Below are 21,751 nucleotides of genomic sequence, written 5' to 3' on the forward strand. Positions count from 1 at the left end.
CCCTTTACAAATTGACAAACAAGTTGTTTTAAAAGGTAAGAGAACATTTTGATAAGTGGAGTTTCTTCTTTGTTCATCCATTCAGCTCAGCGTTGTGCTGGCTGCATCATGCTGTGGATGCAGAGAGTATCCTAATGGTTGCTCCCCACGCCAGTAGTAATTCATTCTTAAGGGAATATATTGAGAATATTTATTTAATTATATGAGCATCATTACAATGAAATGTACTGATTATGTATTTCAGAACGTGGTTACCATAGTTTTACTTTTAGCTGGAAAATGGTTGTGATTCAGCTCACAAGCAAATGATCCAAATGCTTTTCATTTCCCAATCAGTTGCCTGCTATGTAGTTAGTGCCTCAGATTTGTTACTGCTGGCTTGTCACTGAGAATAAAATTGACCGCTTCATTTCAGCGCCTAGGGGAAAGCTATTTAGTGCTATGACTGGGACTAGCTGATTGTCTTAATGAAGTATCAAGAACTGCTTTGGTAGGGTTATAAATACTACTACCTTCTCTACTTCTAAAGCCAGTTCTTTCATAAAGTAGTTAGAGATGCGGGTATAGTGCCTTGAGAAAAAAAAACAAATTTTAGCAAATCAAGCGTACTCTGAGAGAAATTGAAAAGGAAACTTGCATTCTATTTGTTCAGTAATTTTCTGCCAGGAGTTTGAAACCAAATAAAAATGTCAATTCTACTGGTTCTGCTTCAATGGAGGAACATTTTGTTTATGCATTTTGCTTTGATTTTTACACAGAAATACATATCGACAAAACCCCAGAAAACAGAACAAAAATGGTAGCTGTTGTTCAGCCCTTCAAAATAAAATGCCATTTTGTTTTGGTTCATACTTCTCCCCAAACTGTAAAACTAGAGTGAAATGAAGAAGTTTGCTTATATAGGAAAAAACAGTGATAATGTACTCAAAGCAGCAATTATTTTTACTATAGCTAAGATTTTTATTTTATTTAATAGACTTCAAATCCTAGGTACGTAGGACTTCCATTCCCAGGATTGCCAACACAAAAGAAGAAAACTGTGATAGCAGCCAGCATACAAACAGCAGTCTTTTAAATGCTGGGGATCTGGAAAGGCCTGCTGTGTCACATTATATTTGGATTTCAAACTGCAACATGCAGATGTATGCACATGAATAATTTTGAGCACAAGAGCTTTAATCCCCTTGTAGAAAATAGAATCAGTCAAATGTGTAAAGTTACAACATGTATTCATGATTTGGTGACTGAAGCTTAAGACCAAGCTCTGGGACACTGACTTTGTTTTCAAATATCTTAAGATTTTAGCAGGGAACAAAAACTCTTCTGGGTTCATGGTCTCTGTTTGCCTTCTTCCACATATATCTGATCTTTCTATATACCGGACTACTTTAATACTAGAGATTGAGGTATGAATTATTATTTTTGAACTCCATGGATTTTTCTACTCTAATTATAGGACTGATAGTCTCTGTGACAAGATGCCTGCCATTGTGTGGACTAGAAATGAAAGACAGAGTGAGAAGGTACACAGCTCAGAAAGTGGTTGATTTCAATCTTTGATGCATTCACTAAATAATTCAGTATCACTAATGGAAATCTGATCTTAGCACGGGAGTGGGGATGCGGGGCGCTCAGTTGCCAGGGTCTGGCAGCTCAATAGCTCAGTAACAACAATGGAGCAAAAGGTGGAAAAATCTTTAAACTATTGTCAAGTTCTCTTCTTCAGTTTCCTGGAATCACATTACATCTTCCTGGAGCTGCTGTTGCTGGTGGCTAGGGAGGGCCAGAGAAAGAAACTGGTGTTTACAGTGAGTGTATCACCCGAAACAAACAAGGCAAGCTCAGCTCGGACTGACCTTTCAACTGGTGCGCAAGGGGTGGTGGTTGCTTTTTGAAAAGTATAGCATCCTACTCACCAGTAGGACTGAAAACAGTGGAGAGCTTCTTGGGAGCAAACTGCATAAAGCCTTGTCCTCTGACTTCGTTGCCTGAGCTTTAGAGCCAAAATTTTTCCCAGGTGTCTTTGGAAAAATATGCTAATTCCTGTTAGAAGCTGAAGAGATCCAAGTAACTGTCTCCTTCAGGTGGCTTGTGGAATGGTTACTTAAAAGTACTGAACAATGCAACTTCAAAGGGAAAATTTGGCGTTCAGGTCTTTTCAAAGGAAAAAAAAAACCTCACTGAGAGGAAATTTATTATGAGTGGATTTCTACATTTTGGCACAAATCATATCTAATGCTGGGATCTTCTTTCCCTAAAATTGCCTTGAATATTTACCAAGTGAGTTGGGATTCTAACAGGGATTTAATACTTTTGGATTGTTTATGCAGGCATTTGCATGTGGCATCAATCAGAAGTCCTTTTATAACTTCTTACAGCACTAACCTTCACTTTCCCCTTTTAAAAGAAAATTCAGCCCTGTCTCTCATTAGGTTGCCAATTTTTGGTTTGGGTAGCAAAAAACATACATGAAAGTAGAAACTGGACTTCCACAGCTGCCAGTCCATTCCTCACCTCTGTTTTTTGATCAGAGTGGAACCAGCAGCTGTATACAAGTGTTGAAGATTTTAAAGACAAGTATCACCAGCAATCGTCGAGCAAGTTCTCCTTTCTGGGATAGCTGTGTGTTCAGACTAGAAAAGTAATAGTCAAAACCTATTTTTTTTCAGTATGCATTTTTCCTATCTCTCAAGAAATGTAGATTAGCCTGTAGTTTCAGGGATCACATAGGAAATAAAGCATTGGCTGGAAAACAAACTCAGGAGAGACAAAACAGTAGAGAAATTCTGGAAATAAGCCTCTCCAGCTTTACAGTTCTTTTAATAAGGAAAATATCCCTGTGGCAAGGAAATGGTCGTAGCTTATCTTCCATTCATCCTTTTTCTCCATGCTGTCCTGTTCTTTCCCACTGGGAACCAGCACAATAGGCACCTTTAAGGCTGTGATTAACATAGCTGATGACTTTTCCTTGGCAAAAGAAGTTACATTGGTCCTCCCAAGTTTGCTGTATTCACCAACTGTCTCATCTCCTTCTATGTCTTAAAGAGTTCTATCTCAATAGCAAAGGTTCAGTCAAGAAATTCAAGTGTTATACTCCACTGATATCAAAAGCATCAAACACAGGAGGCAATTTTGAACAAATAATGTTTTGCTGTATTTGTACAGTGCTTCTTGCAGTGGAAACCTCACTTATACCTCAAGGTACCACTGAAACAGAAATAATATTAACATTAAAATATATTTACTTTTTTTCAATTGAAAAATGAAATACTTTCTTTTTTAGTTATAGGTGCTTCAGACCATAATCTGTCCTCTGAGCAGCTGTGTTAACCTCGTCTGCAGTTTTAGTTTGGACTTTCTGAATCAAAACTCAAGCTGTATCACACTAAACTAGTTTATGTGCATGTAAACTCAGCTTCAGGAAATTAATTTCTGAGCTATGGAAAACTAGGTATGGAGAAAAGCTGTAAGTAAAATTGGTCAAAGATTGTCTGTTGACATGGCTTCCAAAATTTAGTGAACAATGAGGTTTCTAACATCATGCACATCTTTGTGAAAAGCAGTTGCTTTCTGCAGAAAGTTCCCATTGTTTTCTGAAAAGCTGAAAATGTTACACTTTCATAGTTTTAGGTAAGAGTCAGATTTCTTTAAGGAAAGGAAGAGATCTCTTGACCCACTTTGGTGCAGTCTGTTTCGGTTTCAGTCAAGGTGAACTTACAGATCAGCCTTTGTCCTCTTTCCTACTTCCTTGCTCAGACATGATTGACCATCTGAAACGCGCTATTGTGGTTGTACGGAGAAACTCTGAGGGCTTAAAGTGTCGACCACTGCCAGGTGTGTTTTGATGGAAAGTGTCTTTTGATAGTCGTGATGCTTAGTGCTGTGATGCCAGGATTTCATTAAGAAGCCCTCAGGAAGGTTCAAGCTAGCTATCAAAGATCCATTCAGCTTTTCATGCTCTGAAACATGAAGACCAAGTTTACTATCGAGTGCTCATTTCCACTCGTCCAGCTGCTAGAAAGGATATTCTCTCCATCTCAAGCCATCACTTTGCACTGCAAATCAAAATTGTTGTTTTAAATTACATCACTGTCATTAAATCTGCCAGTGGTGCAAATCCTGAACAGCCATGCCAGGACTAAACACATAACTGTGTGATGAAAAGAAGATGCCAAGGTGTGGATGGAAAGGAGTAGTTTACTTTACTAAGAAAGAGTCCAGGTGGGTGCAATTGCCTACACTGGGACTAGCTGCACAGTGCTTTTCATTGTCACAGATGGTAGGTGTTAGATGATGCAATGTGTACGGTGCCAGACAAATTACTTCTTTAGCTCATTCCTCTGGAAACAGGAGAAGAATCTGAACTGGATTTCCATGCAAACCTGGAGCAAACTGCAGCCCCAGCTGAGCCCCAAGCAGTCAATGGCCCCAGTCTTTCAACTCAAGGCAGAGACTTGCTCTGGGGATCAGGAATTACATAGAAATTGCCTGGAGTTTGGAACACGTCCACTTAGTTTTAAATTAAGCTGTGGATTGGGGAACACTCTTACTCAGTGGATGTAATGAACCTAACAAGTTGGAAAAGCCTGCTCCTAAATGAAACCCTTGATATACATCCAGAAGCGCTGGAATTCCAGGACAAAAGTTGTTCTCATGGCACTTTCAGCCCAAGATGAAATTAAAAGCTGGGTTTTTTTCTGGTTTTGGGTTGGGGTGTTGTTTTGTTGGGGTTTTTTTCTTTGTTTATTTGTTTTCCCCCCTCCCCAGCGGCACGTCCAGCCCAGCGCTGCCGTGGTCTAAGCGGCCAGCTGGAAGTCAGCGGGGCTGCAGCCCGGGCTCCCCAAACCCCGACGGCCAGGGGCTACCCGGCACCAGCTGCGGACGTGCGTGCCAAGAGAGGTAGCTGAAGCCCCGGCACCGGCCGGCGGGTACCGTGAAGCGCCCCCTCACCCTCGGCTCCCCCCGCCAGCAGCCTGGGGTGCCGTGAGGAAGAGGAGGGGAAGTTCTGCTTAAAAGCCCGTTCCCCGCCCGCGGGCCAGCCCCGCCGCAGCGGGGGCCGCGCAACCCCGCCGGGCTCCCCCTCGGCGGCGGGACCCGGGGGGCGCACCCGCAGAGCCCCGTCCGCCGTCCGCCGGCGGTGCACCCCCGGCCCGCCCCCTCCCCACCCCGCCCCCCCCAGCCCCGGCGGTGGGGGCGAGGCTGCCCCGCGGGTGACCCGCCGCGCCCCCACCGCATCACACGAGGGGGCAGCGCGGCCGCTCCTCTGCCCGGCGCCCGCCTGCCTCCCTCCTCTCGCCGCCTCGCTGCAGCCCGGGCTGCGCCGAGTCAAAGCGCGGATCAGGTTCCCTGCCTCCAGTATAAAAATCTCGGCGAGGAATCTCCGGCGGGAGAGAGAGACGGGGCGCAGGCGGAGCGGGGCGTGAGGCGGCGGCCGGCCAGCCAGCCCGCCCGTCCGTGGGGAAGCGAAGGGACGCGCTGCGGCGGCGGCGGCGGCAGCAGCCGCTGCTCACCGGGGACGCCCGCGGCTCGCCCCTCTCAGCTGCGGGAGAAGAGCTTTCTGCCGCCCGAAGTAAGTCCGAGGAGCGGCGGGGTCTGCCTGAGGGATGCTGCCCCCGCGCTCGCTCCTCCGGAGGAAGGGTGGCAGCGCTTCTCCTGCCCTGCCCCGGCTCCGGGGAACCTGCCCCTGCGGCGCCCCGCAGCTCCGGCCCCACCTCGCGTCCTCTCGCCGCCCGGCGGGTGCTGTGGAGCGGTGCCGGGGGCTTGGGTGGGAGCCCGGACCCAGCGGGGTGGTGGGGGGCACTTGAGGCCCCGGAGACCCCTGCCCGAGGGGAGGGGGGGGGGGCGAGGTCTGGGGGTGCCCGGGGGCCGGGGGCAGGGGACGAGATCTGGGGGTGCCCGGGAGCCGCGGCCGGGGGCGCCGCGGACCCGCCGTGCTGTGCCGTGCTGCGGAGCGCGGCCGCGGGTGCCGGCTGCCCCGCTCGGGGTGGCGGCGGAGGGTCGGTACGGGGGAGCGTTGGAGGGCCGGGGCAGGGTGCGGGGAGAGAGGTGGCGGTGGGTGACGTGACCCAGCGGGGAAGGGAGGCAGAAACCCTCGGGCTGCTCCGTTCCGAGGGGACAAAAGGGCAGCCGAGTGACCCCGGAGCGGCAAACCCCCTGCAGGTCCCAGTTGCCCTGTGCCAGGAATGTCCCGACTGAGACTCGGGATAATGAGGTTAAATTTTACCCTCCGACCGAGCACGTTGACTGATATTTTTCTTGGGACTTTGCCTTCTTATCTGTAGTTTACTTTTGGTGGAACAACTGAATCTATCAAGTGCCAATAGATCTATTTAAAACTGCCATCGTTAGTTGGTGTCTTCCATGTCCTCTGGAGGGATAGGTTTGGAGAAAATCTCACTTAACTACAGTGAAAACACAGTTTCCTCCTGTTGAGCTTACACATTATTCTGCAAATGTGTTATGGTCTCCAACACTGATGCTTCTAACTCCGTAGCTGCCTTCATTATCTCCTTATTAAAAGTATTTATAGGGGAAAGACAGTCTTTATTCTTCGGGAGCTCATCTGCTCCTTTGCCTGTTCCAGTTGGCTGCCGCACACCTCTCTCTTCCATACTGCAAGTAGGCTTGCCTTCGTGGTGAATGTCTACTGTCTGTTAGCTTAGTGATACGCTCTGAGGCTGGATTCCAGGATATAAACCCTAGAGACCAACTGGTTCTTGGAAGCATTGTGGAAATATTTGCAACATGCATTAAATCTTTCTCTGTGAGATAACCCTGCACCTATGCATAGCGATAGGTGTTTTAACTGGATCCTATTTGCTCTAAATGACTTACAGGAGAAGAACGCTTTACCTGTGGCTCATCAGTGCTTGAACTTGCTGCCCTTTCCTTGCTTTCCCTTTGGACCTTGATTTTTTTGAGCTTTTAGTAAAGTTCAACTTTTTGGACAAGAAATAGACAGAGTGTGTAACTGCTTGTTTTAGGGAGAAGAAGGGAAGAGATGGAGGGAAAGAGAAGGGAAGTATATTGAAAAAGTTGTAAAATAGTACCTGTCTTATACATTTTTTGGACAGTGTGCTTGAGCTGATTTACAAAGCAAATCTTATGGAGTATTTCTGTTTCCTCCCTGCAAAGAAATAAGAATTTTAAAAAATGAAAAAAAAAAAACCCTAGTCTGAACTTTTGATCAAGAGAAGTAGTCTGAAGGGAAAAACAAACCTGCATATTTGTGACAAAATTTGTTAATTTGCTGTCATAATGAAAATTTGGAACTTCAGGGAGGGGGTACTTCACTGGAGAGGATGGACAAAAAAGAAAAAAAACCACATTACTTTGGTGACTTACTACTTAGGAAGCTTTGAATGAAATTGAAGGACAGAAACTTAACTAACTTTAGCATGCTCCAGAGCAGGCTCTTGGGTGGAAAAAAGAGAAAGATTTGCTGCTGGCTTCTTTTACAAATGGTTAAGTCTTTGTTTATAGTGTAGAAGTGGCCTAAGAAAAACAGACTTTTTGCAATTATCCAGATGTCTATTACCCGTTATTTGAGATGCAGCCTGTGGCTGATACATCCTTCCCAGCAGAAGGTTGGTCTTGCTATAGTATTACAAAACATAGTTCTGTTATCCCAGAACCATATGCTTATATTCCTCTACACTCATACTGACACTGAGGACACTTTGGAGGCTTATCTTATTCCTGACACAGCTGTACTGATGGATGTTTTGTGTAGATTCATCTTTCTGTTGCTAATGTGAATATTATTACTTAGCTGACTTCCAGCAGTCACGGCTCCAGCAAGGTACTCTGACATGTCCTATGTTTCTTCTTGATCATTCGGGGAATGGTTGTTCTTGAGTCCTCAGATAATAATTAAAAATAGTCCTTTACAGGAGCTCTGAAAATGCCCTCATTCAACTCATACTCTTTTATTTCAGTGTGCTTTTGTAGCAGGGAAGGTACGCTTTATGAAGCGTTATAGTGTAACAAGTGTTTTAGCGTAGCGCTAAGGCATTAGGGATGGAGCCGGCGTTGCTCGTGAAACCTGCTCTGTTCAGGCCCCCTCATTACCTACACTCCCAACCATGGTGTTTTCTGTGGGAACTGGACTTTAACAATGTATGCTTTGCTTCGATATTTACAACCTCTTGCTGATCAGTGTATCAAAAGCATTTTCATTAGAGGATTCATTTCAGGACTTTAATTGAGGAAATCTCTTTGTTTCAAGCCTCTATAATAAACCATTCAAAATGCCGTCTTTGAACGAACTAGGTCACTGTAACGCGCGCACACAGAGGGATTCTCATCTGCTTAGGGTAGCCGGCATTCGGTCGAGCCATATCCCTGGTGAGCTTGTCCCTGATTTATCCTTCTTGGACTGGCTTGTTCACAGGGAGCTTATGCTGAAAATTCACTGCTGGAGGTCATTCTCCATTCTTGGCATCTCTGGCAGCCTTAAGCTTAAATTGCAGCCTCATTTTCTATCCAATCAATACCACTCTTATGTCGCTGAGTTTCCATGGTGCCCCCAATCTTCTGTCTACATATTGATGTCTGACAGCAGGAATAGCATTCTGTGTCGCTATATATACTTACCAAAGCTGTCAAAACTATTTAGGGTCTGTCGCACTAATTTATATCCATATCCTGATATTATTTGTATCTGTTGAGCTTTGACTGATGGAACTTGCCGCACTAAGGAATCAACCTCAACAATGCACTCCAGGGATGGCTCAAGGGATGGATGTTTTGAGAAAGGGGAAAAAGACTCTCTTCTAGAGTAGCTGGGGTAGTCTAGAATCCTTTGAGCACAATAGAGTCATTTTGAAAACATCCAAGTCTCAATGGCTCCAAGTTAATGCTTTGGAAATCATTCTCCATTGTGTGGCTCTGAATGCACAGAGGGTCCTCTCCGATGGAACCGTGGAGGGGAAAATAGAAACGTGGGCATTGTCAAGTGTTCAGTGTGCATTTGAGGAGAGCTGGGGGAAATTTGAGTCAGTTGTCTTACATCAATTTCTTCAGCAGAAGCACCGTGGAAAAATGAAATTAAAGGAGTGAGCAATGCCTTCTATAAGGTGGATGTCTGTGTTTTGCTACAATAACTCACAGAGCATTGTAATTGCCGAAGAAATGATATGGTGGTGTCTCTGTGGATTGACACAACAGCAACTAAACAAGATGGGAAGAGGCGTATCTTCTGTGCGTCATTAACTTCCAAGGGACTGATACCTGTTATTTGTGCCAACAGTAATAGACGCTAAATAAAGACCAGCATATTTTATTTTATATTATTTAAATATGCTTTGCATACCATTGATCTTGTATCAAACAGAAGTGGTCATCAGCTGGAGGAGCCCTTTAATCCCACTACCTTTAACATGATCTTGATCCAGCCCATGAAATAAGAGTTGGCAGTCAGTATGGAATTTGCTGCTTAGAATTTTGTTTGCTCTGCGTTGCCATTAGAACTGATTTTGTGATGCCAAGCTCATTAATACTTTTCAGACCCTCTTCAGGCTCCTACAGTCTTTCCACTAGTGAAAATGAACTTGAATACTGAAAAGGCCCTGTTGCAGGTGGTGTTTAACATAGTGGCATTAAAATAGTTCAGTTTGTTAAGTTTTCAGCAATGGCTTACCTTATCGTTGTAGAAAGGGTCAGTGGGACTTTACCAAGCTAGTTGCTCTCTTGGTCAATATGTCTCACCTTTATTTTATTCCAAGGAATAGAATCACTGAAGCATTTGAAATATCTAGCTCTACCTCCTGCAGTGGCACCATGATGATTTATTGTTTTTTAACTTTTCTCATTTCCTTCCTTGCTTACATATGTGGGAGTGACTTTTTAAAAACTGTAGTCATCTTGCAGACTGCTTTTTAATGTTTTTCAGGCTGAAGGTTGAGAGAACACAGCTGTAGGCAGTTTCATGGGAGATGAGAAGGGGGAATGTGAGTATAATAAAGAGCTAGATATATTACTGATGCAGCCAGGTGATTTCTACCCTCTCCATCCCTCCCCTCCAAAAAGCCTCTGCCCTTCCTTGCCTTCCCAGAAGAGCAGATTCTGGTTTCAATGTGGATAACCTGGAGGTGAGGAGTAGAGCTAACTATGAGGCAAAATCCAGTTTTGTTGCATTAAGAAAAACATATAAGTATGTTAATTTGGGCCCTAGGAGCACGTTGCTTGCAAGTGCCATTGATTGCATGGCAGCTGCGACAGAGGGGTAGAGACTTTTAGAGCAGAAGAGCATTACAGGAGTTGGGGATTTTCTGATAAAAATAGTCTCTGAAGATAAATAGTGCTTGGGGCTCCAGTCTGCTGCCATTTAGTAAACTGCAAAATTCAATTTTAAACTGGACCTTTCTCCTCTGAGGCCTGCCAACACTATTTCAGAGCTCATTAAATGTTTCAGGAGAGTGATATAAAAATCTTCCTTCCTCATTAGTTTCTACAAAGGTTCAGTGTAGCTTGGACCTTATAAACATCCCCTATTTAGTTGTAGTTGATACCATCATCAAGGGCCTGTGGGGAGGGAAGAGGAAGAGGAGAAATTGTTTAATACCTCAGTCCAAATGCTTGTTTTCACACTGGTCCACAGCTAGCTAACAGCATAAATGAAATAGAGTTTTTGCTGTCTTCATACAATATTTTTGGAGCAACTCGTTATCTGTAGAAGCTCTCCACCCAGGAGTAAAACCAGACAGAAAAGCTGGGAGGGGGAGGGAGGCTGGACATGCTCTTTTTCCTTTCAGCAAGCCCCTCTCTATGCACTGGGGCTGATGCTCTGTTGTCTTAGTGGGACTTGTCCAGCTGGCACTGGAAATGGGCAGAGCGCTAGTGATGCTGGCAATGAGATGGAGGTAGCCTATTTCTCAGGCTTGAGTACAAAGTTGATCTTGCTCTGCTGAGCTTGTAAAGGAAGATAGACTACTTTGCTGTTGTCTTCATCATTTGACTTTGTTACCTGCATCTGATTCTTGCCTTAGGCTGTCCCTAAGGATTAGAAAGGTAAAACCCGGATAATTGTTCTCTATGGGTATATAGGAAAGGAGGAATTCCCTGTGTATTGACACAAACAGTAAATACACAGATAACTGTGGAAGTCAGTGTCCCTGTCTGATTGCAAGCAATGAAAATGACTGAACTGCTTTCTCAGATTCAGTTTCATTTGCTATCAGACACAAAACCTGTTTTGTTCTTGGGTTTTGTTTCTCAGAGCCATGCAAACAATGACAGTAGTTTCATAACCAGCTAAAGATGATCCGACTATTGCATTTAAGGCTTCCTTGTTTCGACAGGATCACTAGTACAACAGATTTATTTATGTATTATTTATTTTTTTAGCTATATTTCTCACACATCGTGCATCTCAAAGTGCAAAAGAGCCTTAGCAGTGCAATGCAAATGTATGCGCCCATCTGTAGCCAGCAACAGAAGGCTCACAGTCTGCAGCATCTTTGCTTCCATGACAGGAGCATCCAAAATGTGCTTAAAACTGTGTGTAGGTAGTTCTAATCTCAAAAACTTTGTGTTTAAAAATAACTATTTTACAGGTGTTTTGTCTTTTTTTTTTTTTTTACAGGTTTACAGCATGCAGGCAACAGTGGGAAGAGTGACTGGCTCAGAATGCCATTTTAATATTTCTGTGATGCTTTTCTAGGCACTTTGATAATCAGACTGTAATGGATGGATCTTTTAAGAAAGGTCTACTGTCTTTGAAAGTGATATAGAAAGGGACTTAGAAATAGCCTTGGTAGAATGATGGCACCTCTAATATGGTGCTGTCTCTGCAGTATTATGGCACTACAAGGTCACAGTTTGCTTTTGGACAATGGAACTTTTTCCATTTCCATACTGAGATCTTTATCAGCTCAGTAAGAATCATATTCTTCCTGTCAAGCAGAGATTGATACTAAACGAGGCACACATTCTCCAACCATTATTCAGGCAAAGCTGATGCTTCAGCAAGAGCTTCATCAGAATAAGGATCATAGAATTCGGCCTAAGATTTAGAAAGGGTGCCCACCCCTCTGTTTTGGTGACAAATTCTTAAAAATAAGACACAAATGGATTATAATTCTGGTAAATGGTTGTGACTCTTCCTGCACATCTTGCAGCAGAATCTCATTACTTTCATTGCAAGTGCCTTTGGAGTGAAGCACCCTTTATTAAGTTAGAGATAATAAAGAGATTGTTCTGATATTCTGCCTTAATTCTGGTAGAAAAACACTTTGTTCCTTTAGTTTGAACAATAAAAATTCTGTGCTCAAAAGTAGCCTTCCCACCCCCACTGTATTAAACAGAAATATTTTGAACTTCTTGTTCTACCTAGAGTGGTTTCTCCTGGAAACCTGGTTTTCTCTCGTAGTGGCTTAGCTTTCCTTCTGGTGCTGACGGAAGGCCCCTGAGATGCTCTGATTGCTTCTCGATAACTTGTGCCACCAGACTGCCTGGTTGTTTGCTTGGATTGCTGCCTTCCCAGAGGTCACAAAGATGTTTTTGTTTGCACAAGAGTCACTTGCTTTTATTAGAAGCCTGCCTGGGTGCAGCTGATATGCAGAGACTGAGGAGTGGAAAAAAATCTACTAGCTTTCCCTCTAAGGCCAACAGATAGGATTTTCAACAATTTTCCAAAAACACTGCAGGCTTTGATTCAGGAACTTCATGTCATTTCACTTATTAAATCTTCATATTCCTAAGCTGTCCCTTCAGCCCATGTTTCTCGTCTGATTTGTGTGTTGTCAGATGCTTTTGTTAATCTCTGTAGTTGATGTTTGCTGAAGTGATTATTTGGCAGCAGTGTGTGAGCAGGCGTGTGTGTGATGGCTGTTGGCATGGCAGTCTGTATGATACGGCATTAGCATACTTGCTCTGTGCTGCGGGCCTCTTCCTCTGCTAGGCTCACTTATGCAGCAGGGAGGCAAAACCACCCCAAACAGAAAGCCACAGGGGAGCCAGTTACAGCACGGTGATCCTCTGGCCAGTTTGACCAAAGACCTACAGAGTTCCGGGGAGCCTGAAGGCTGCTCCCATTTTCCTTGTATTACTCATAGTCATCCACCAGCAGAAGATTATTATAAAGAGCTACAGGGATTGTGGGCTGCTAAGTAGGGGTATCTACATAGAGTTGAGTTTTCAGGAATTTCCCTCTGCTTGCAAAATAGCGTGGGAAACGTGTTTATGGGGGTATAAAGAAAAAAAGGCAAGCTCCGCTCCCTTTCTGTTTGTTAGCTCAAGAACCTGTCTTTAAATGGGGCATGGAGTTTACTTTGTGTTTTGGGCTCATGAATACTGAGTGGCCATTGGGATTATAGGAGTATGTGTTTTAAGAGTTGTCAGTCTCTTCTCTCAGTCGCTTGTCATTTTGAGCTATAGTCTTTGCACATCTTGTGCACTGGAACAGCTTTGTGGGCTGCGAGTTCCCTCACTGAGAACCGTGGGGTTTACTTAACATAAATGTAGCAAGTACATGCAATACCTTTGCTTGATCAGTGGGTTGGTTTAAAAGTTTAACACAGCAGTAATAAAAGTATCTGGTGGTACAGTATGTGTTCAGGTGCATGCACTTTGTAAGTGGGTGGGGATTAAATCTCTTGTGATAAGTTTTATAGCAATACATTTACCGTGGGGCCTTTGGCTTCACTTTATATTTTACTGGACATCTTTTTAAGCATGATCTGGTCTTGGTGTTTTTTGTTTTTTGATTTTTTTTTTTTTGGTTGTTTGTTTGTTTTGGGTTTTTTTGTGGGTTGTTTGTTTGTTTTGTTTTCTTTTTCTTTTGTACAAGTGAAGCTATTGGTTTTCTCTTCCACTTTCTGATGTAAACTTGTCAGTTAATAACTGTACCTTTCCAAGCACGGTGTGGGCCAGGCATAAACCCTTGTTAAAAGCTGCCCCTGCATGACTGACTGGTGCTGTGAAGGTTCTGACTTTATCCTGATGAGGGAGAAGAGGATGAGAGATTCCTGTTGGGATCAGCCCTTGGTTTTACCTCTGGATGGAGAAAACTTTGGGGGCTTAATACCTGATATGATTTTTAAAACTGTCTGGAATCAGAAATGTAGGAAAGTGGGGAGCATTTTCTCTCCCTGCCCGTAACTACCTGGAAAATTGGCCATGTTTTCCTGATGAAAAAGTCTGAGTTCAATCCCATCTGAAGGGATGGGAATGGGAAGAAAAGTGGGTGAACTTCCTGCTGTTACTCGTAATTTTGATCTAGAAGTTATATTTAGGCTCCTTTCAAAAACTTCTGTAGATAATTTTAGTATTTTGCAACTGAGATAATATTTACAAACACTTCTACTTGCTCAGTGGCATAATGTGCCACATGGTCCTGGGCTTTCTTTGGCTGCCTCTCTGTGCCCAAATACAGCATTTCTGTGCTAATTTTCACGAAGAATGAGAGCTCTTGAGCATGGCTGGAGATTGAATACTGAATAGACTGATATCTACAGGGCAGTAGTCCTTTACATAAGAACCCTTCTTTCTTGTGCTAACCGCAGCTGTAGGTCGAGTGGATATAGAGACATTGTGGTTTTATAGAGGAAAAAGGTGAGACGTGTAGGTGCTTTGCCCCAACATTGTGCTTTACACACACGTCAAAACCAAGTCTCTGTTTGGAGAAACTTTCCAAACTGTAGGGATATGTAGCAAAAATGTGTTACCTAATTTTAGAGTGTCAAATTGCTCAATACTTACTATAAATGACAAGTTCACATCTTTCTGTATTGACACTTCCAGCATGTACAGTAAAGCTCTAATTCTAGTTGGGATTTTACCAACTGAAATTTCTCAAGTGATTGTAGGTGGGAATTTCTTGTCTTATTTAAACAGAGAATTCTGCAGCAAACAAAATAGGCAAATCAGGACAAGGCTGTGAAGTGTAAATTATCTGTCTAAGTCAAGAAAAACTGAGGTTGAAATATTTCACATAAGGCTTATCAAAATGGAAATTTTTGAGTCACTGAATTAAAGATTTCTGTTCCAGGCCAGTGAAATTCTAGTGTGTATCTAAACACTTGCGGCACTTAATGGGTGTTGAAGGAATGAAAACAAGAACTTGAGCCTACATATGAGACAGATACATTGGCTACAGTAGGCTCTTCATGATGCCCTATGATGTCCAGCTGATGCTGTTCATTGTGGCATTTTTATGACCACAATGTCTCACAAAAAGGGTGGAATAGTATGCAGCGATGGGGAATGAGGAGCATTTTCTCAAATTTATGCTTTCCTTATCAGTTTAAATTTTTTTTTCCAAAGTAAGCCTTTGAAAATCGGAATATAATTTGCATGTACAATTTTAATTGTACATATAATTGTAATAATTGCAAACATTGTCAACAGTGTACTAATTGTAAATTATTTGCATTTCAAAGTTATTTTTTTACAAAATAATTGTAAACAATTGTAGTAATTTATAGTTGTTATTTACAATTATTATGACTATAATTATAGGGTTTAATAAAAGGCTTGTGCATGTTCTTTTCAATTGCTCCACAGGACATGTTGTTTGGGATTTAAAAAAAATAATATTTATATATAATCATAGCTTCTGTTGCAAAAGACATTTTAGCCTTTGTTCAGTGTTAAATAGACCCCTAGCCTAGAATAAGTATAGTTTTCACTCCTGATGCAGTGTGATTTGTGTGAAAGGGATTTTTTTTTTTTTTTAAAATCTCATTTATATCTGTTTTCTATTCCTTCATATTAAAAACAGTGTTCCAAGCTTAAAAACTTTTTGGAGTGGCTGAACTTCCAAGCTGCAGCAGCTGATTCCAGGTGAGCTGCCCACTTTGAGCAGCCTCAGCCATTTCTCTCATTTCCTTGCTGGGATTCCTGTCTTGCAAAGCTAAACCGTTGAAGGCTGCTGCCGCTTCTGTAGCGGGAACTGTATCGGGCTGTGAAATGGGTCTGGATTTTTCTAAGACATGGATCGTGCCCTGTGAGTAGCAGTCCAATTGTACAAGATATGCAAGTGGATAGCAGAACATGGGTTGAGTTCTGTAAAACCAGTTATGTGAACTGCTTAAAACTTTGCAGGTAATGCTCATCTTCCTTAGCTTTAAATGTGCATTTTTCCCTGAACAGATAAACCATGCCCAAGCTGTTTTGGTTTTGAAGATATAGAACTTTTGAAGAAGTTTGCCATAACTGAATAGCTGAGGTTTCCTTAATTTTGAATTCCTATGTCTCTAATGTCCTTATTTTCATAACCCAAACTTCTCTTTGTTTTAATATTTCTTCTATTTAAATTGTGTAGTAGGTCACCTTTCATAAATATTGCACATCTGCTCATTTTTTTTTTCAGTGGCCTTTACAGCTGCCCCACACCTTATTCTAAATCAGCAAAATATTTCAGCTTATTTGTTTCTGAGTGTGCTCACAATTCATGCCCTTGTTTTAGTGAGCACATTTAGTTGAAATCTAACTTGGAATTCTATAACTGCATTATAATTTCCAGAGTCAAACTTTTTTTTATTACAGTTTTAAAATTTTAGAAGTGCTATTCTAAAGTTTTGTCTAGTCTGAAATTACTATTCTGCTAAGAACAGGGATATGACATCTTTTGTCTCCAGAACTTTTTTGATGTCCAGAAGTTATTTCAGTAATCATTGACATATAGTGGTATGTAAGTATATATTTCTTCCATTAGACTTTAATGTGTCTGTGGTGAATTTTATCTGATATTTGTGTTGTCCGGTCGTCTGGGCAGTGGCAAGGACAGGGACCTCCATACTGTTGACTAGTACCATTTTATATGGACAGAACTTTGTTGCTGCCTTTTTCATACTTTGTTTCAAGTGCTTCATAAATGCACTCCACAACATTGATCCTAGGCTGGACTTCGGGTGCTACAACTCCACCTCCCATACGGAGAACTAATTATTGTTCTTACCCTGGGATTCTTAGTTCCTTGACTAACATCTAAAGAGTGACGGGACCTGACCTCTTATCCCAAGATTACGAAGCTCTCCTAATAGCTTTTTTCAATGTCTTTGGAAATCCAAACAATTTACATCTAGTGGAAAATACCCAGGATAAGTTTTTAAAGGCTTCTTGTAGATTAGTGAGGCATGATTTATCATTGTGAAAAATGTACTGGGTTAGACGTTTCTAGTTTGTGGGTCTTCTATTTCAGGCTAGATGGTTTACCCTTGCCTCTAACTGATTTTTCTCAGCTCTGGAAATGCAGTTTAGTGCAATTGAATTTCTTGAGTTGTCCCTTTTTTTTTAAAAAAAAAAAAATTATTTCCCCTAACTCTGTCTGGCAGTTCTGCCTTAGGTTCTTTACTTGTATAACCGTAGGGCATTCATCTCTCTTCCCTACTTTAAAGGGAAAACTGAAGAAAAGGAGCCATTTAACTTCTGTGCAATCTTTTTCTGCCCTCATTGACTTGCTTGTGCCAGGGTAGTCTTCAGTATAGTCTGCAAGACCCACTGGCTCTTCTGGAGTGCCTGTTTCCAGTGTACTTAATGAATGCCTTATTACTTGTCTCTGTGTATTTTTCTCTTTGTTCCTCAACCTTGCTTTTGGATCTTTTAATCTCTATTTTACATCTCACCTGCCAAAGTTGTTTTCTCCTATTAATTTCACTTGGGCTGGATTTCCATTTGCTTTCTCTTAAGTATATTCTGTGAGTGAACAAGTCCTTAAAATATATTTGAGAAGTTGGGTTGGGTTTTTTTGTTATTATTATTTTTTTTCTGAGTGGCCAGGAGTATCATCAGTGATTGCACTTTGGCATCGTTTCAGAATATCTGTGCTCATTCCTTGCATACCTTATTAAGGAAATGTTCCAGGGAACAGAAAGAAGTGACTCCCAATACTGTGCTTAAAGAAGCCTGATTCTTTTAGGACTTTTAACAGCATCCCAGTTGTAGCATCCACCATAATCATGTAGTAACTTTGGGATGAAGATTTTGAAGAATTGTGAGAGAATTCTGTATTTATATCCTATGGAAATGTATCCCAACTGTTGCAATTCTCCCTTTGGAAAATAGTCTAAAAACATAGCCCTGTCTAATTCCTGAATTAATTCTTTTCTGTTATTTGAGACTAACTCATTGCAGCTTTTCCTTCTGCAAGCTTCAAACCAGCTGCCACCACATGAATTGATTACATTGACAAGAAATAATTTATAAAAATGACTGCATTTTCACAATTCTAGAAAATGGCAATGTTGTCATCATTTGATCACCTAGTATTTTACATCAATCATTTCTGGTCTGAATTGGATCCTCAAGACTGTAGCTCAGAATCTGTAGTTATAAACACTCCCCTAATGTGCCTCCCTGTGAGGAAACAGTTACTGAAGAGTGCCTGAAAAGTCAGATTTGTATTTCTGACTTCTTCCTCTTTCTTATTTAGTATGTGTGCAAGTATAGCTCAAGATTGTACGTTTTCTCCTTTCAGAAGAATCCCAAGTGTTTTAGCTAAAGGCCTGATCTAAAGTCCACCAAAGTAACTAAATATATATGTAAAAATAAATGTATGTATGTAGGCTCATGGTAATTTAGATTGGCTGTATAATTTAACACTTTCTGTGTTACTGTCTTTTTTTTGTTTTTGTTGTTGTTTGGGTGGTTTTTTTGGTTTGTGGGGTTTTTTTGGGGGTGGGGGGGTATCAACACTTTAGCAAACTGTGCTCCAGGAAGCTGTTTGTGATATCAGAAATGTAAGCTGATTGCGCTTATGTACATCTAATTTGATGCCCTGATGCTTTCCAGCTGTGATAAATGGACAACTATTTTGAAAACAAATATGTTGTCAGAAATGGAGTATCCTGTGAAAACTACCAATTTTCCCTTAAGTCTGGCTGTGTTCAATTAATCTGCTGCTGACTTAATCTCCCTGCATCTCATAAGGAATGTTTTTAATATTAACTTCTCATAGTAGCACTTCTACTTCTAAAATGTCTTTCATTTAACTCTAGAATTACTCATAATCTGGGAAAAATTGATGCTTGCTTCTCCTGCCCCTGATTTCTATGATGGAAAATCAAGACTTAGCAAGTTGAGGTTACAGGTAATTTAAGGTTATTACCTTTTAAGTAATGAATCCCAAAGCAAATCTTTGTTTTTTTGAATGGGAGGAATCTTATTGTATCCCCTATTTCGGAGCTATCCCACATGCTCAGTGGTGGTGGGGAGGACAGGGTCTGGGCATCCACTTATGTACTTGCTCCTCAGCAGAAGGTCAGGAGCAACCCCTTCCGTAGGTTTTATCTCTGTGCACAGATGGAGTGAATGAGACAGGGGACAGTAGTGTCTTACCACCAGCTGATGTCACAACAATCTCAAACCTTCTGTGCATCTCTTTCCCTATTTTGATTCACAGCAGCATTGCTTTAGCAGAAGCAAATCGACTTCTGCAAACATATGGCAAGAGCAAGAAGGGAAGGCTGATTGATCAGGAAGACTGAAATGGACTTCTGTATTTATCAGGATTTTTTTTTTAATTTTGTGCTCGTGGAACAAGATTTGTAATAATGATTACTAATCACAAAGGTTACCCAAGCCCTTTCTTAAATTCATATCTTTAGAGAAAAGCACCTGTAAAGGAATATATGGTGAAGAAGGAGGCAGTTACGAACCTCGGCTAGGTGGTGTGTATGTGTTCTTCTTCAATTTTTAGCAAACTAGTGTGTGTAAGTTAGATGCATTGCCACCTGTAAGCCCTGTCTCTCAGCATTTCCATATAAGCCTGTTAACTGGTTTGGGCTGGACTTAAGAAAGAGCTCGTTCCTATTCTTGATGAGCTCAAGTGGCTTTTATGTAGGGTGCTGTGAATGGACACAAGGGCTTAGTGCTCCTTGTCATCGTGTGAGTTGCTAAATGCGTCACAGCTTTTGCTGTGACATATGCAGCGTTGGGAGTAACAGAAGCCAACTGAGGTTGCAGTTAACCTCCTGCTTCTAATGATGCTGTTTTTAGATCACTTGCCTAAGATGCCTCTGAGTGTGACAAATGAAGGGGTGCCAACAAGTAGCTTTTGTTTGAAATAAATCATTGTTTAGGTGGAATGAGAAGAAAAATGTGTCTGGATTTAATGGTACTTCACTGTGCATAGGCTTTGGAAATGAAACAACTTGACCTTTCTTGATAGCACACCTGTGTTTCACTACAGCTGCTGTTGCTGCTGGACTGAACTGCAGTTAGGGGATTTGGTGGGGGAGGGAAAAAAATAGCTTACCGTGCTAATCAGAGCTCAGTGGAAATGTTTTTGTCATACGACAGGTAGAAACAAAGGCTGCTGGCCTCCTGGGACTGGAATGAGCCTTCAGCTTGGTACAGTGGTTCTATGGGATTTGATGGCTCTGTTAACACAGCAGTGTCCTGTTAGCACACCAATAATGCCAATGTACTCTGCTGTTCTGGTGATCCCCCCCAGCTCATGCAGGATTCATGACATTGTTTTATGGTGTGCTTTCCCATAGGTGTGGTATGCAGGCTGCCGGCAGCTCTGCGAGGTCCTGGTGTAGCCTGCCATTGATCCTATTCTCCTCCTTCCCTGTTTGCGTGGTAGAGCAGAAGGCACGGTTGTAAAACTTGAAAGTGACAGTAACAGAGGTCACAAGTACAGTAAAAGTTGAAATGATCCTGACAAATTGGGCAGTTTCTCTGCAACAGAGTGTTTTTCGCAAAGAAGTGAGACATGCTATCCTTTGGGGTTAATAAATTGTGCACACATAAAATTTGGGAACATGGTCGTAGAATAGCAGAAGAAGGTCTGACAGTAGTTTCTGTATGCTGCCAAGGATGCTCATCTGTTAACCCAGTCACTTCAGCACAGTTGAGCTCTAGCTGTGGTTTGTATGGGTTGCTAATAACCTTGATGCACAGGGACTAACCTAGCTACTGGATGCTTTCAGTCATGGCACATTTTGGCCTGAGAATTTGCATCTCCAAGTGAGCATTGAGTGTAGTGGCTGGAATGTGTTTGACCCCATTTGGTGCAGCTTCAGCATCTGCCCCTTTGGAGGCTGGGTTTTTTAGGCAGAGACCTCTCACAGCATTTGGGTTCCGCATTTGTGATTCCTACGACATCTGCCGTAACTATCAAGGCAGATGAAGATTGTGCCTAGGAAAGGACTGAAAAGGATTACAAGGTGCTCTAAACCTGAGGACAGAGAGTGGCTACGATGTGACGGGACAAACCGAGGCAGGACCCGCCGAGAAGCTCCCCCACCTAACGTTCATTGTAAAACCAGCGGCGCTGTCATGCTCCGATGCCCTTTTTCCCAGGGCCAGCCCTGGGGTGGCAGGTAGGGTGGTGGGGCTCTCGCACGGTGGGGAGCAGTGGGTGCTGCAGGTGGCGATTATCAAACACTGGCAGTGTGGTGGGGAGTACAGTGACACAGGTGACTGGGGTGGCAGTGCAGCCTTTTGTTTCTCCTTGTGGCTAGACGGGGACTGTGAATACAGAGGAGGTGCTGTAGGATAAAACACATGGTTTTATCCAGGGCAAGAGAAATGACATGGTGCAGACACAGTGTGAAACAACATTTGCAGGGTCATGTGTGGGAAGGTTACATTTCACTTCCCTGCAGCCAGCTTCCTGTAGTTAGTAGTATTTATCGCTCTGTTTTTTTGGGTGTCATCGTGTTGTTTCGTGTCCCCCTGTCCCCCATCCCCACCCCCCACCCCCTCTTTCTTTTTAAAGCAACATATTTACCTCATAAAGGAAAAGGAAATCTTATTCATGTATGTAATACCTTCCTGGGAACTGGGAAGAGCACAGGGCAGT

General features: G+C 42.5%; 1 protein-coding gene across 1 annotated transcript in view; it reads left to right on the top strand.

Annotated features, from left to right (window-relative positions):
* The first annotated feature begins 5,222 nt into the window (after positions 1-5,222).
* The window catches only part of PTN (pleiotrophin), a 79,145-nt gene continuing 62,616 nt past the window's right edge, over positions 5,223-21,751 (top strand). The window contains exon 1 of the mRNA XM_037389459.1: positions 5,223-5,569. The gene's annotated coding sequence lies outside the window, so the exon portion shown is untranslated. The remainder of the gene's footprint in view (positions 5,570-21,751) is intronic.

The sequence above is a fragment of the Falco rusticolus genome, chromosome 5 (genome assembly GCF_015220075.1).
Source record: "Falco rusticolus isolate bFalRus1 chromosome 5, bFalRus1.pri, whole genome shotgun sequence".
Lineage (NCBI taxonomy): Eukaryota > Metazoa > Chordata > Aves > Falconiformes > Falconidae > Falco > Falco rusticolus.